The 17,086-nt window shown below is 42.3% G+C and overlaps 1 protein-coding gene across 2 annotated transcripts in view; it reads left to right on the top strand.

The window, feature by feature from the left end:
- DSCAM (DS cell adhesion molecule) overlaps window positions 1-17,086 on the top strand; it is an 826,557-nt gene that overhangs the window by 690,847 nt on the left and 118,624 nt on the right. The window lies entirely within an intron of this gene.

Below are 17,086 nucleotides of genomic sequence, written 5' to 3'. Positions count from 1 at the left end.
TATATGAAATTTACATTCTTACCTAGTATCCTTTTCTTTCCAAATTATAAACTTAAGCTTAGAGTAACTTTCATAGTGAGTAGACACCCTTTTTTCCTATATCAACTGAAATTCAAAAAGGTTGCCTTGAAATAAACTTTACTTAAATCTTCGACTATCACTTTAATCTTTAGGCTATGAAAAATGACAAAAGTTTGCATTTGCTTTTAGGAATTAATCCATTGGTTCTAGCATTGGTTTTATAATAGCCTTATTGAAATTCCTGAACACCAACATTCCTTACAAATACTTAAAGAATTTTTGGCGCTTCTCATATTAACAAGTCTAACCTCCTTCCTTGATAACAAGAAAAGAAAAAAAATTTTTCAAAATCTCTGGTCATCCGTATAAAGTAAGATTGTTCTTTCTCAACTTTTTTAGGTGGACTAGACTCTAGGTTCCATGAAGGTTGAGGACATGTCTTGTGTGTTCACTGTACCCTCAGCAGGAGTGCAATAAATATGTGTTACATTAATACATAAACCATTTACCATTGTTTACTTTTATCATAAAAGGTTCATATCAAGAGGTGGTGCTTTAAAAAAAAAAAAAACTGTGGACTTTCTAGAAAGCCCTAGGTGACTAAATTTGCATCTTTTTTGGTGTATATGTAAAATATGCATGTTTCTTTAATGAAACCATGGTGTTTATTTATACCATTTGGAATGTATTCTGCATCTCTCCATCTATGCATTGGGTTATTCCTCTCAGTTTAGCCATGTGATGGGCCTTCTTCAAGGACTCCAGTTCTCTCTCCCAGGATAGAGCTGCCAGCCTGCAAGCACAAAGGGTCCAGCAAGTCTCCTGACCTAAGCAGGCAGTTCCCTTGGTTTCCAGCTTATAGTGCAGCCATAGTGCACTATTATTGCATAAATATGCATAGTGCACTATTTCCTGGCAGCCATAGTGCAGCCAGGAAAATGCTGGCTGCATTTGCAAGAGCTACTCGCAGCTGCAGGGGTGGAATCTGGGTCTGATGCTCAGGCAGGCTGGAAAGAGATACTGTCTGGGACGGTCAGCCTAAGAGGCAATTCTTGATTCAAACCCCACTGAAAAAGCTGTACCTCTCCAGCAGAGTGACCTTGACAGGACACAAATTGAACTTGGACTAAGGCTTAGGACCAAGGCCGTCTGCCGTCAAGCCAGAAATCCTGTTGGATGGTTTCTTCTAAGAGCTTCACATTGAGTCTGGATGAACACAAAAAATCTAAGTGTAGGCACTTTGATTTTTTGTATAACGGTTAGATTATAAACTGTAAAGTTGCAATACAACTTTAGAAGGCAAGTATTGTGTTTGCCTTGATTTAAAGAGCATATTATCAGAAATGCAAATAAGGTTGCAACTAAAGGGGTATTTTGGACATTTATTGATGCTCATCCTTAGGTCTTAGTGCATCCACATTACATTTTACAATTGGACCAGGTCCTGAAGTGGTGACACTATGTCAAAAATTGTGTATGGTCAGAATGATATTGAAAATGGCTTAAATTGTCTAATAAGCACACTATGCATAATATTCACTAGGAAGCTTTACAGTAACATATATATACAAATGTAATATTCACAGTGAAAACTGAAAAGTACATGTAAAAATATAAGTTGACATTATTTCATCACATTTTGTATAAAGTAACATTAGCATAAGTTAAATCCATTTCCAACAAGTAAATTATATATAATTAGAATACAGTATAAAAAGTACTGGATTAAATTTCAGAAAATTAGATAATGACGCCTATCTCTACACCTAACAAAAATGACCTTAAGTCACTCGATTTGTCATTATTGGAACTTGAACCCTTTTCTCTAGTTCTGAGTTGAATGTTTTATTCATTATGTCATAACCAAGAAAGTAGCAGTGCATTTTAATGACGCATTCTCCTCTCTCCTCACCTCCCAGTGCTGACTTCATAGCCACAGAGGATAACGGATGTGGGTCCACTCTGGAATCCATAAGGTGGTCCCTTGATTAACAACCCCAATTTTGATCCCTATCCTAGATGCTGATTCTGCCCACCCCACCAATGGCTCTGGACAGCACTGCCATTTCTGATGGCAAATATCTCCCAATAAATGTAAATATTGTGAAATTTTCCCAACAAAAAGTAGAAGTTTATTTTCAATAACCTAATAATAGATGGATAGGGTCGGGCACAGTGGCACATGCCTGTAATCCCAGCATTTCGGGAAGCCAAGGCGGGCAGATCACTTAACATCAGGAGTTCGAGACCAGCCTGGCCAACATGGTGAAACCCTATCTCTATTAAAAATACAAAAATTAGCCAGGCATGATGGCTCATGCCTATAGTCACAGCTACTCGTGAGGTTGAGGCAGAAGAATTCCTTGAACGCTAGGAGGCAGAGGCTGCAGTGAGCCAAGATTGCTCAATTGCACTCCAGCCTGAGTGGCAGAGCAAGACTCATCTCAAAAATTTCATTAATTAATTTTTAAAAATAGATGGATAGGTAGTAATTTAATAAAAGTATTCAGAAGACCATCTTAGACAGTTTTATCGGTTCTCATATAATCCTAACTCTGCTTTTCACAGAGAACAAATCGGAAAATCAAGCTAAAGTGAATATGGCATTGAGCATTATGAATGTATGGATGCCATCCACACAGGGAGTGCATAGGTGGATATACACTGTTTAATGTGCTGAATTTCCTCAGACAGCAGTCCTTAAGCCATCTTGCTGATGACATTTCCCATCTTTTCAGAGAAATCAAATGAGATAGATAAGTTAGTAAACAGGGCACAGATATTAGAATGAAAAATCAAAGGAAAACATATATCCAATCAAGAATTACACAGACATCATCAAATGACATCTGCTATGTCATGGACCCCTCTCCTAAGGCAAGGGAAGAAATATGACATTAGTTTTATTGTTATTATTATGACAACTAGGCTGGACGAAGTTGGTTAGGGTCCATCACAGGAAGAACCCCAGCCAGGAGGGCATGAATTAGCTGCCCTAGCACAGCTATTTTCCAGACTATTTTCAAGGTAGCATGAAGCAAGACAGAAAAACACAATGTGTGCCTTCAAACATATTTCACTAGTTCAAATACATTTAAGTTAATGCACTAAGATGTAACAAACTCTATTTCAAGATAGCCTATAACATTTTTAAAGCCAAACTCTTCATTGTATTAAAAACTCTGAAAGCTACTTTAAATTCTTTCAATTCCTATAATAAACTCTTCCTGTTCTTTTGAAAAATTTAAGTTGAGACCAAAAATAAAAGTACTTTGTGCTTTGAGTAATTATAGACATATAAGAAATAAAACCATTTTACCTTCTTGTTTTCCCTGCCAGTAACAATTTGAAGTTGGAAACAAGGTTTGTTTTTCTATAAATAACAGAAGAATTTAGGTGGCAGACCCTTAGTGAATTTAGGAAACAAGACTTCCCACTGAAGGAGAGTGTGATTCAGGGAGTGCCTGTGTTGCTCCTGTGGGCCCGTGTGGAATCTGTGGCATGTGTTGCATCTGGACTTGGGGAGTGTTTCCCCCCAACATAAGCCAGAGTGTTCACAGGGGCCCTTGGTCTGAATGCTTCTGGCACATTGCTAACAGGGAACATACCGTAGCCTATTGGACAACTGTTTCTTTTCTTTTGTTTTTTGTTTTTGTTTTTGTTTTTGTTTTGAGACAGGGTCTCACTCTACCACCCAGGCTGAATGCATCGTAGTGGCACCATCTCGGCTCACTGCAACCTTGACCTCCCAGGCTCATGTGATCCTCCTACCTCAGCCTCCTGAGTAGCTGGGACTACAAGTGCATACCACCATCACCATGCCCAGTTAACTTTTTGATTTTTGTAGAGACAAGGTCTCACTATGTTGCCCAGGCTGGTCTCAAATTCCTGACCTGCAACGGTCCTCCTGCCTCAGCCTCCTAATGTGCTGTGATTACAGGCATGAGCCACTGTGCCTAGCATAGACAACTTTTTCAATATTCTCCTCCCAAATACCTATTCATGCATGTTGATGTCTAAAATTCCCTTTAGTCAAGGCTAAAGCTTTTCATTACCCAAAAATAGATAAGAGGCTAGGCATGGTGGCTCACATCTATAACCCTAGCACTTTGAAAGGCTGAATTGGGAGGATTGCTTGAGCCCACGGGTTTAAGACCAGCCTGGGCAACATAGTGAGACCTCATCTCTATCAAAAGAAAAAAAATAGCTGGGTGTGGTGGTGTGTGCCTGTGGTCCCAGCTACTCTGGAGGGAGAATCACTTGAGCCCGGGAGGTCGAGGCTGCAGCCAGCTGAGATGGCACCAATGCACTCCAGCCTGGGTGACAAGGCGAGACTCTGTCTCAGGAAAAAAAAAAAAAAAAAAAAAAGAAAGAAAGAAAGAAAAGAAAAAGAAAGAAAAGGAAAGAGAGACAAAGTCTAGCTCTACAGAAAGAATGCCATCCTCCCCTTAATCCCCACTGAGCTATAGAGGGCAGATACTGAATCCAGGACCAGAGCTCCATTGTTAATGCAGACATTACTATTCCTTATCTTCTGATAGAACACAAGTTAGAACTATCCACTGGAGCAAGGATAAAAGGAGAGTAACAAACTCTAACCAACACTGGGCAGAGCCCAGGCCTTTCTCCAACACTCCTTTCTTGGTAGTGCCTCTCCTGTCAACCTTTCTCCCCTCTCTCCTCCCCACCCTGCCTTGAACCTGCAGTACACCCAGTGAGTTCTACCTCACATGCTGGTTCTGTCCACAGCACTGTCCTGTACGAGTCTGCAAACTGTTTCTCTAATGGGCCAGAGAGCAGATATTTTCAGCTTTGTAGGCCCTGCAGTCTCAGTCTTAACTGCTCAATGCTGCTGCATAGGTGCAGCTGCAGTCCATGCGTGAATGAGTGAAGACAGTTGGGCTCCAGTAAGACTTTACCTAGGAAAGGTGAAATTTGAAGTTCACATAATTTTCACATGACAAAATATTCTTCCTCTTTCAATTTTTTTCAATCATTTAAAAATGTAAGCAACAACAAGAAGCTACTGTTAGCTAAGAGCCACATAAAAACAAGTGACCAAACAGATCTGAAGCAGGGACCAGTTTGTCAACCCTTATTTCCTGGATTGAGATGATCTCTCGAAAGGGAGCCACATCCAGTTGAAAAAGTCTCATCTGAGACAAGGCTAGCCCCTCCCGCCATATATGATATATGCTAAATCATGACTCTCAAGTTCAAAGAGCCACAGATCTTTGGGGTAGGGGCACAATGCCTCCAACCTCTTTGCTAATGCATAACAAAAGTGACCTTTGCTCTAGTTCCCAATAAGTTCCTCATCTCGTCTTAGAACTCCTCAGCCTGGACTTCATTGCCCATATCACTACCACCATTGTGATCATAACAATTTAACAAGTCTCTGGGAAGTTCCAAACTTTCCCTCATCTTCCTGTCTTCTTCTGAGCCCTCAACACTCTTCCAACCTCAGCCCATTACCCAGTTCCAAAGTTACTTCCATATTTTCAGGTAGCTTTATAGCAGTGCCCCACTCAAAAATGGCTTCTGGTTCATTGGTTCTTTTGGCACAGATGTAAAGCACTCAGGAATTCCTTCCAGTTGTAAAGTTAAAGCTCACCTTTCAGTGGGCAGGCTCCTTCTGAGACCTGGATCTTCTTTGGTTCTTCTGGACAGATACTTAGCAAAAATGACAAAGGCTGCAACAACCCTGCATGTGACTGATGCCACTTACTCCTTTACAAGTCCCTTTCTCTCTCTCTCTCTGTCTCTCTCTCTCTCTCTCTCTATCTCTCCCTCTCTGTTGGTCTGTCTGTCTTAGTTTGACTGTCACAGCTTCCACCTGCCTCCTGGCAGTGCCATTCCCATCTGTGTGTCCCTTCCAGCCCAGGGTCACTCTCACCCACTACTGGCTCTCAGCCTCATCCCTGTGGATTCCAGGACTCAGTTTGTCTCCACACTTATCCTCTCCTCCTACATCACTTAAGGGTTCTCTTAGTTATTCTTTAATTTATATTATCAAATATAAATTATATTATATATAGGGTGGGAGGGAAATGGAGGCAGTTCCAGTTTAAGGACCTACAAGGTAGACAGAGGCTGCCTTGTGTGCATGTCAGAGCACTGGCCGGGGTGACTCCTGGCTTGGCTCCCTGCCTTGGCCTCCAGCTTCCCACGCCCTGCCCTCCCCAGTGGAAAGGGCCTGTTTGGTCCCGAGGAAGATTCTTCTTCACCCTCTTTTCCTGTCTTTTCTCATCAAGACATCCAGGATGCCTCCAGAGCATGCAGACCCGGTGGTTTGTTGGGGTGAGAGGTGAATGTGGATGTGCCTTCATCTCACTCAGCTCCACCCCTGCCCAACTGACCTCTTTACCAGCAGTGTTGGATCATGATTGGCCCTCCACTGGTGCTGTCTTACAAAGCTTCCAGAATCAGACACTCTCTTCTGCCACCCCGCAAAACTACTTCTGAGCATTTTTCATGGCCCCATGACCATGCCTTTGAAATCCTGCCTCTTGTGCTTGTTTATCAGATTGGAGTTGGGGTGCCCCTCCCTCCCTTATCTCTGGCCTTTCTCGGGCCCCTGCCCTGCCCTCCTTGGCCACACTGCCGTTACAGGGGCCTCCACTACCTGCAGAGGGGCTACTCTGGGTTGGGCCTTCCAGGCGCGTGTGTGGTAGGCCAAAGCCCTTTGAGTTCACTCAGCCACCGCTAAATAGTTGGGGCCCAGCCTTAAGCTCACAGACTAGCATACCCCCTCTTTTGCATCAGAGTGCACCCTCTAGGTCCCCATTGTTGGGCGCGGGAGCTAGGTGGGGGCATTCCCAGAGGCCAGCCCTCAGAGCTGATTCATAGGAAGCAAAGCCCGAACGCCCTTGTGTGGTCCTTGGCAGAGAGCACTGATAGGCCTCTGTGGCTGGTAGGAAATGTTAACTGTGGTTAGCAGGTGGTGTGATGTATGAGGAACAACAGAATTCAAAAAGGGAGTGTCCCAGCAAGAGGAGCTATCTCACAGGTGTTTGTTGGCTGGATGAATAAAGCGGAAGCTGTCCTACGCTTTAGAAATGGAATAAATGGAGTTTGCTTTGCAGTAGTTAACCTCAATTCCATGTCATAAAATTATCAATCTATTTCTAGCATTCTGCATTTATGTCTCAAGGCAAAGCCCACATACACCTTGGCCACTCTTTCCTCCTCAGCTGCCAAGTCTGACTAGAATATGGCAGCTGCAGCCTGCAAGTAACATTCTTGGCTCTCAAGACAGTGCCTATTTCAAATAATCTGTCATTTATCATTTATTTCTCAAACCGAAATTGCATAGCCCCTTTGTTCTAAGCAGTGTCTCATTATCAGGTCATGTGGCCCTTTTCTATTTCATGAAATGTGGACATCTCATCCTTTCCTAGCTACTCAAAAGATAATGACTTTGGGGGAGCCAGTCACGTGGCCATACATCTACCCATTATGAGACCTAGGACACAGATACTGTATTTAATACAGTGCAACTCTAAGGAGAGATATATGAACAAAGATATCATTTGAGGCCAGAAGCAGTGGTTCATTGCTGGTAATCCCAGCACTTTGGGAGGCTGAGTTGGGCAGATTATTTAAGCTCAGGAGTTGGAGACCAGCCTGGGCAACATGGCAAAAACCCATCTCTACAAAAAAGTTCAAAAATTTGCCGGGTATGGTGGCATGCCTGTGATCCCAGGTACTCAGGAGGCTGAGGTGGAAGGATTATTTGAGCCTGGGGAGGTTGAGGCTGCAGTGAGCCATGATCCCACCACTGCACTCCAGCATGGGTGACAGAGTGAGACCCTGTGAAAAAGAAAGAAAAAGAGAAAAGAAAAAGAGGGAAGGAAGGAGAAAGGAGAGGAAAGAAAGGAGAGAGGAGAGGAAAGGAAAGGAATTATTTGAGGCAATAATGTAAGAGATCTCCTCGACCTGACGTAGCTCCCTCAAAATCCATTGTCCATGGACCAAGATAGCCAGCTGGTTCTCACACCACCCCTACACCTATTGTAAAGCAGAATCCCTTTAGTGCTGAGTAAGGTAGATCTTTAAATTACTCCCAAGACCAGGAAGGTCTAACAGTTTTATGTGCGTTTATTCCCTTTTGTTCGGCCAAGAACCAGGAAAATGGGCTACTGGCTAACCTGAGAAATGGGGGAATGCATAGTTGCTGCTTTTTAACTAAATAGTCTCTCCCAACAAAGCCAAATCTAAATCACAGAGTGACTCGCAGTGATAACAACAGTGATTCTCAGACTCAGGGAGCACTGGTATCCCCTGGAGGGCTTTTTAAAACACACCTCACCAGCCTCCACCCCCAGAATTTATTCCTGATTCAGGAACTCTGAGTTGGTCCCCAGTTCTTGCAGCTCTAACAGTTTTCCAGATGATGTGGATGTTGCTGGTAGTGCACCATACCACTACATACAGGCTCCATAGGTTCTGTCCCATAGATATGTCCCTACTTCATCTGTGCTTGTACCATCCCCCACCCCTGTAATCACCATGGATACCTCACCCCAGAGTCCCTTGAGCCTCTCTCCATTCCTGGGCGTCTTCTATCCTTGCACCTGGGTGCAGCTGTGTATGCCAGTTGCTTTGGTGACAGCATTGTACCCTCCAAGGCAATGTCCAGTCACCCTTTAGCTCAGGTGAAGTGTGCTCTTCTCTGGCAATCCTTCTGACCCCGATTTGCCCCTCCACAGTACCCTGGGCAAACCTTCAGCGCTACAAGTATCACGCAGTATTCTGAACACTGATTCACTCGTAGGTGTCCCTGGTGTGCCATGCCTTGTGTAGAACAGATACCCAGTTAAGGTTTGTTCAATGTGATGCACCCATTCACTGAGCAAGCTTATGGAGTGGCTACTGTTTATGTCAGAAAGCAGGTAAGGGGAGGCTGCAGAAAATGCACAAAGATGAAAAAGACTGTCCACCCAACTTGTCACATAAGGGAAATGAGGATAGATTACATTTTAAGTGGATTTGGAGGAATCTAAAAAGAAAATGTTCAATTCATTTCCCAACTAAATTATTCAACATGCCTGAGAAAGGCAGCATTCTTCAAATGTGAAATTCTGCGGTGAGGCTTTTAGCAGACTCCAGCCAACAGATGAATTCTGCACATCCAGCAAAGACCATTTCCTTTCAATGGGAAGGGGGCGGGAGGCAGGAGGGAAACAGAACATGGCTGGTGGTCTTCAGCACAAGAGATGCCCGTTCTAATCATTCACATCCAGGCAGGTGCGGTGAGCATTTGCACATCTACTGTTTTACTGTCCCTTTAAAGGATGATGCATCTGCCACAGGCGGCTTGCAGCCGACTGATTGGGAAGGACATATAAAATAAGTCACTTGCACACCGTGCAAATACATTGACACGGTGTGACTGTTGTCATGGAGATCAAAAGAGAAGCTTTCTTAAAGGAAGTGGAGGTTGGGAGGGATTTGGAAGCTGGAGAAAGGGCATCTGGGAGGATGAAAGAAGGCTGTTTAGGAGGACTACAGGAGAAAAAACCTGCCAGGCTAGGAAAGGGGAGAGAGTATTCCACAGATGGCAGATAAATGAAAGAAATGAGAAGAAATCAGGATCATTACTGAATCCAAAGGCAAATGAATGGGGGAGTAAAGTTCAACATGGGAAAAACAATCTCTGTGTGAAAAACCTAACAAGGAGCAGGCATAACCTTCTCTTAGATTTGCACTGCGTTCAAAGGGATTTGAGAAGAGGCAAACAGAAAGCACTCACTTAGGAAAGAAGTCAGTTGTTTGTAAATACATCCTCAAGGATTTCTTTAATTTAAACACATTTCTAAATTTCAACATTTTCCCCTGTGGAAAGGGCCTTGTTTTATTGAGTTCTTAAATAGGAATAGAAGGGAGCCCTTAGTTTTTTTGTTTGTCTTTTGTTTTTTTCCATATGCTTAGTTTTCAAAGGACTCCTTTAATTTGTCTTAAGATGACTGGTTACCAGGTGAGATTTGCTGTAAATCTGCAGGTCCATCATCATAAAAACATGTAACCCACCGGCTGACTGAGTAAGTGAGTAAATTCTCTTTCTGGAATCCTTCTTTTAAGAAGGAAAAAAAATGAATGACAGTGTCCAAATAAATTGGCTCATCAGAAGCTATTTTCATCCCTGGTGGGGCCTGGGCAATGAAGCTCAACCCCTCCAAATCCTGCCTCAACCTGTCATCCTTCTGTGTAGGCCAACAGGCTAAGTCCCAGCGCAGAAGCCAACTCTCAGCTTGAATCCACCCTTCCCGGCTGTCACACTGGACTGCTGAGTTCTCCACTTCTGTAGTGGCTAAGCCAGGCTTCTCTTCAACAGCTAAACCATGTGTCTGCAGTCAAGGAATTTCTTCTGACTTCATACCCTTGCTATCAGTCCTTTACCCAGTTAGATTATAAACCTGTACCTGTGATCATTCTTACCCACCTCTTTTTTTGCACCTCATGTGTGTTCAAAACCATTCTCTTCTCCATCTGCAAGAATATCTTCTGAGAACATCCACAGTCTTGAAGCCCCAATTTAGACAGGGGGAAGTAGTAAGTGAGATTTCATTCTGTAGGGTTCCTTGCATTCTAGAGCTTGCAATGACATTCTTTGAAACCACATGTTTCATCAAGAATGGTGGCCACCAGAGGAGGTGGAAGTGATCAGTGAATGCCAATGGAGACCAGGGAGGGAGAAGGCTTCTTGGTGGGAGTGGTCTAGGGAAGAGCCCTGGTGAGCTGGTAGCTGAGCTGGCCTCCAGAGGAGTAGAGGGGGTATTCGTTGAAAGAAGAAGGAAGAACATTTTTTGACAACAGCTTTTATAAGGTGGGAATATGTAAGAGAGTTGGGATCCCCACCCCCTTTCAGGCAGTCAGAGAGGAACCCAGGTGAGCAAGCAACACCCAGGAGGCATTAGTCTTGAGAGATCAGGCAGCGATCAGATCTCACAACAGGTACTACTGAGATAGGGAGACAGAGATCAAAGAGGCATGGTCAAAGTGGTTTCCTAGGAAATTTGTCTTATCCAATATTATGCAACTCAGATTCAAAATATGTTTCCAGATGCCTACCTGATTTCTTGTTTTCCTTGTCTTCTTACCCCACCATTAACCTCATTCACTGAGTTTCATGAAAGTGAACCATTATTTCCACCCATGTATCAATTGTTCTACAGTGCTAATTAACAACCTTAATACAGTGTTCTAAAGATCATTTCCCTATAAGGATGTATTCTCTATACCCCAGAAAACCATCTCCCTTTGTTCCAAGTAGACACATGCTCCAAGCAAAGATGTCTAAAGCATCATTCAAAACAATTTTCCAGTAAAGGATCTTATGCACTAATTTGCCTTGGGAATATGAAGCCCACTGCCAGACAAATGGATTCAAGTGTCTCCACTAAGCACACCTTCCACTCCTACTAACTTGTCCATAACTCAGAGTGAGCCTCTAGTGTTATTTTCGAAAACCTGAACCACAGGCCCTAACATTTCTTACACTTAATATACAAAATCCCTACATTTATGGATTTTTTTCAGAGGTTGTTTTAAAATACATCCACAAGGATTTCTTTAATTTAAATACATTTCTAAATTTCAATCTGACTAGTCTATCTACAAATTAATAAAGTAACTTAAACTTTCCCTGATAGAGTAAGAATTTTTGCTTGCTTTTATGCATAAAAATATACAAATTTCTCTTCATGTGATCTATTAAATTTTCCTCTGATTAGAAACGCCATGTATACTATTACTTTACAAAACTAACAAACTTTGCAAAAGGGTGAAAAGTTCTCTGAGGCTCTATGAGTGGTTAATACCAAATACAACTTTGGAGAATTCCTACCCTGTACTTGCCTTGAGATAGTTGTTTTAAAGTATTTGACCTTTTGTTTCTTCATCTGTAAAGAAGCATACTTATACTGTGTGGGGTTTTTGTGGGAAAGAAAATGAAATAATATACATAAAGCACCAATTACAATGGGAAAAAAAACAGTGTTCAGTAAGTGGAAGTGGAGGTGGTAGAGGTGGTAGTAGTTGTAGTGGTCATTGTGTTGGCATTCATGTTGGTGTTGGGATAGTGATGGAGTGATGGATGGTGGTGGTGGCAGTGGTGTTGGTGTTGGGATAGTGAAGAAGTAATGGATGGTGGTGGTGATAGTGATGGTGGTGTTGGGATAGTGATGAAGTGATGGATGGTTGTGGTGATAGTGACATTGGTATTGGGATAGTGATGAAGTGATGGATGGTTGTGGTGATAGTGATATTGGTGTTGGGATAGTGATGGAGTGATGGATGGTTGTGGTGATAGCATTGTTGGTGTTGGGATAGTGATGGAGTGATGGATGGTGGTGGTGGCAGTGGTGTTGGTGTTGGGATAGTGATGGAGTGATGGATGGTGGTTGTGACAGTGGTATTGGTGTCGCGATAGTGATGGAGTGATGGATGGTGGTGGTGGCAGTGGTGTTGGTGTTGGGATAGTGATGGAGTGATGGATGGTGGTGGTGGCAGTGGTGTTGGTGTTGGGATAGTGATGGAGTGATGGATGGTGGTGGTGGCAGTGGTGTTGGTGTTGGGATAGTGATGAAGTGATGGATGGTTGTGGTGATAGTGATATTGGTGTTGGGATAGTGATGGAGTGATGGATGGTTGTGGTGATAGCATTGTTGGTGTTGAAATAGTGATGGAGTGATGGATAGTTGTGGTGATAGTGATGTTAATATTGGAATAGTAATGGAGTGATGGATGGTTTTGGTGATAGTTCTGTTGGTGTTGGGATAGTGATGGAGTGATGGATGGTGGTGGTGGCAGTGGTGTTGGTGTTGGGATAGTGAAGAAGTAATGGATGGTGGTGGTGATAGTGATGGTGGTATTGGGATAGTGATGAAGTGATGGATGGTGGTGGTGATGGTGATGGTGGTATTGGGATAGTGATGAAGTGATGGATGGTTGTGGTGATAGTGACATTGGTGTTGGGATAGTGATGGAGTGATGGATGGTGGTGGTGGCAGTGGTGTTGGTATTGGGATAGTGATGAAGTGATGGATGGTTGTGGTGATAGTGACATTGGTGTTGGGATAGTGATGGAGTGATGGATGGTTGTGGTGATAGCATTGTTGGTGTTGAAATAGTGATGGAGTGATGGATAGTTGTGGTGATAGTGATGTTAATATTGGAATAGTAATGGAGTGATGGATGGTTTTGGTGATAGTTCTGTTGGTGTTGGGATAGTGATTGAGTGATGGATGGTGGTGGTGATAGTGTTTTTGGTTTTGAGATAGTGATGAAGTGAAGCATCTTTTTGGTGACAGTGATGGTGGTAACATCAAGGATGATGATGGAAGTAGTGGAGGTTGAAGTGTGGTTTGTTGGTGAAGTTTGTGATAAATATGGTGGTAAAGTTGGAAGAAGTGACAGAGGTGCTTCTACCATTAGGTTATTTTTATGGCAGTGATGTTGATATTGGTGGTTGTAATGTTGGTGATGTCAGTGGTAGAGATGCTATTGCTGGTGGTGGTGGTGTTCACAGTATTTTTGGCAGAGATGAAGCTGGTAGTGATGATGGTGGTAGAGATGGTAGTAGTGATGGTGGTGGCTTGGCTGTGTGGGGGACCTGAGGGAGTGGCATTGATGTTGGCAGTGGTGACAGTGACCTGCAGAGGTGGTAAGCATTGATTGGTGGTGGTGGTCATCATGGTGGAGGTGCCAGTTAGTGTTGTAATTGAAATAGAAAGATAACCTAGAGATGAGTTAGCACACTACCTTTGTAAAAAACAGCTTTATTGAGATACAGTTAGCATGCCATAGCATTCCCTATTTTAAGTGTATGATTCAGTGGTATTTCATATGTTTACAGAGATGTGCAGCCGTAGCCATAATTGTAAACATTTTCATCACCCCACAGAGAAAGCTCGCAACCACTGGCAGCTGCTCCCATCCTCTCCCACTACCTTTTAAGTCTGTTTTTAAACCTTATAGTTTGGGGACCTGCAAGCTATGAAACTGAAAGTATATGTTCCCTTTATAGGAAACACATCTCACTTCTTCCTCAGGTGCAACAATTTATTCTGCATGAAAACTGTAGATCATATTAGCACCTTGAAAAAAAAAAGATGTAAAAACACTACTACCATCAAATAACTCATAACTCTACTCAATATATTTCATTTCAAAATTGGAATATTAAGAAAAATAGAGGAGAGCTCTCTTGTTTGTTCCTTGTGATATAATCCCTTAACTTACTGTATTCTATTGCACATCTGGAAGAAGAATAACCAAAAAAGCCCTATCTCATTAACAGCCAATTGAAACATGGGCTTAAAAAATAAGACAGTCATCTACTTCTGGGACTTGAGTTCAATAAATAAATTTAGAAACAGAGAAACTATATTGTGAAGGTGTCTAACATAGCATTTGTGGTAGTAAATAAACCTGGAAACAACAATATCCCCAACAAATAAAAAAAGGTTAAATAAAATAAAACATCAATATGATGGAATATGATATTTAAAGACTATGAAGTAAAGATGGGAATATAATCATAATAGCATATTAAATGAAGAAGAAAAACTCAGACACCAAATTGTACAGGCTACAAACACAGCTATGTGGGGCAAAACACTTTACTTTAGATAAATAGACTGAAATGCATCAAAATGTGAATAGAATTGCATTGGATAGAAATGGTGGTTGTTTACTTTTATTATAAAACAAAATGAGATAATTATTCCGCATAATATTTTGCAGATGTATCAACTAAGAAAAAATAAGCTTTATTTTAGAACTCACAGGACTAAAATGTAGTTCTTCTAAGAAAAATGTAAAGAATTTTCTTTTTCTTTTTAACGAAATATTGAAATGGAACAGAACAAAAACACCTGTGTTGTCTATTATACTTAAGCTAGTTAGGATGTGTTTTCACCCATGGAGAGGAAAAAAGGGAAGATTTCTCCATTCTACCTGTACAAACAGATCACAGGTAGGATTAATCCCGCCAAACTGGAGGAACTACAAGTCAGCAAGCAGGTCCCTTCATTCTTGTGGAAGATTTAGCTAAATTGGTGGCTCTATGAAAACACTTTCTCACAGGCATTTGACTTCACTGTCTACTCTTCTTGACCTGACTCCACAGCCCCCATACTGTGAATCCAACTTGCTGTCTTAGGGAGGCTTAAAGCCTCCCTGGGAGCCAGTTGGACAATTAGAATATTTAATGGAAGTAAACTTATTTAAAAAATAATATTATTTTATTTGGGTCACTATAGCTAACATTAAAACACTATGTAAAATAGGGGAAATCTCTTTGTTGGTAAATTTGACTTATAGGTGACGTTTACAGGGAAATTAATTTGATTATTAATTAGGTCACATAAATGCAATTCAGTGGTTGCAGCAAAACAATTTTCACATAGAGTAATTGAATTTTCAAAACATAGAATCTTGAAATCTATTTCTAAACAGTGAGAAAAGCCATAGCTCATCAATGCAGAAGCCAGCACATCTGTGGATTCAGAGGAGCATAGACATTTGTTTATAATAAAAAAGGTATGAGCTCTTCTACCAGGATCTAACTCCGAGCCAACAGATACAAGTAAATAAATGGTTTACGCGACTGTTTCACTGACACCTGCTGGCACCATGAATATACTAAATTAGATTGGCCGTTGGGAAAAGCAAGTGGAGTCTGAGAAAACCATAAATGGAGAAACTTGCTGTGAAAAATAAAAATGATTTTACTGCTCTTGGATAAGTCAGACTTACTACTAATGACAGCCTGAGGCATGGAATCCCCTGGGAAGTTATTATTAGGCAATCCATAAGTGTTTGCTGGATCCATCAATGCTGTTCATCAGCTCAAAACCTTCTTCTGACTTCTCATTGTCTGCCCTCCCCCGGTCACATTTGGCAGGTTTTCAAGGTCTTGCTCCACTCTGTCCGTTCCCTCCTGACTCACCCCTGGGCAGGCTCCACTCACCCCATCCTCCTTCCGCTTCTCTGAGCCCTGCCCCGCCCCCACCCTGCCTGTCAAGCCCACCTGAGCTCTGAGTCTTCCCACCACTTCAGACCACCCACACTCACACTTTCTAGATGCCTGCTGGCCTTCACCTTTTTACCATGCATTTCCACACTTCATAGTTCTCTACAGGTTCTTAAGTGCTTATTTCCTCTCTCCAGGTCGATTGTAAGCACTTTCAGGAAGGAGAAAGCTTTCAGAGCCCTGAGAGATCTAGATCCATAGTTTGTACTTAAATGTATGTGTCTATGTGTATATGTATATACATACATATGTACATGTATACATATATACATACACATGTATGTGTGTATGTATACATACACGCACACACATAAACACACATATCTGTTGACTGCCTGAAAGTATGCAAAACCTTTATTCCCTAGAGCCTCATCTTGGTGGCATTCGCATATCTTTTTTTTCTTTTTTCTTTTTTTTTGAGACTGAGTCTTGTTCTGTCACCCAGGCTGGAGTGCAGTGGCGCAATCTCGACTCACTGCAACCTCCGCCTCCCGGGTTCAAGTGATACTCCCATTTTAGCCTCCCAGGTAGCTGGGACTACAGACACCCACCACCATACCTGGCTAATTTTTGTATTTTTAGTAGAGATGGGGTTTCACTATGTTGGCGAGGCTGGTCTTGAACTCCTGACCTCAAGTGATCCGCCCGCCTCAGCCTCCCAAAGTGGTGGGATTACAGGTGTGAGCCACCGTGCCCGGCCTTATACCATTCTTGAAAAGGCTCTGGTTTCTAAATGAGTCCTGCACATCAGCCTAAATCCTACTCTGACCTGGTGGACCATCTTCACATCAGCAGGGTGGAGTTAGCACCAGCCTCTCTCTTGCCCCACATTTAATCACCCCCAAATCATTCCAGAATGACTCAGGGCTTCATGAAAGAAATTACCTTCCTATAGGGTGTGCACTCACCTTCCCATGCCAGTTTTCAACCTGGAAACACCGTGATTCTGGGATATTTCCTTAGAATGTAAACTCCATGAGGACAGGGGTCTTTTGTTTTCTTACATTTCCAAACTCAATTCTGTTC

Source organism: Pongo abelii, chromosome 22 (assembly GCF_028885655.2).
Source record: "Pongo abelii isolate AG06213 chromosome 22, NHGRI_mPonAbe1-v2.0_pri, whole genome shotgun sequence".
NCBI lineage: Eukaryota > Metazoa > Chordata > Mammalia > Primates > Hominidae > Pongo > Pongo abelii.
Note: the sequence above shows the minus strand (reverse complement) of the source record. Positions and strands in the feature narration are given on the sequence as shown.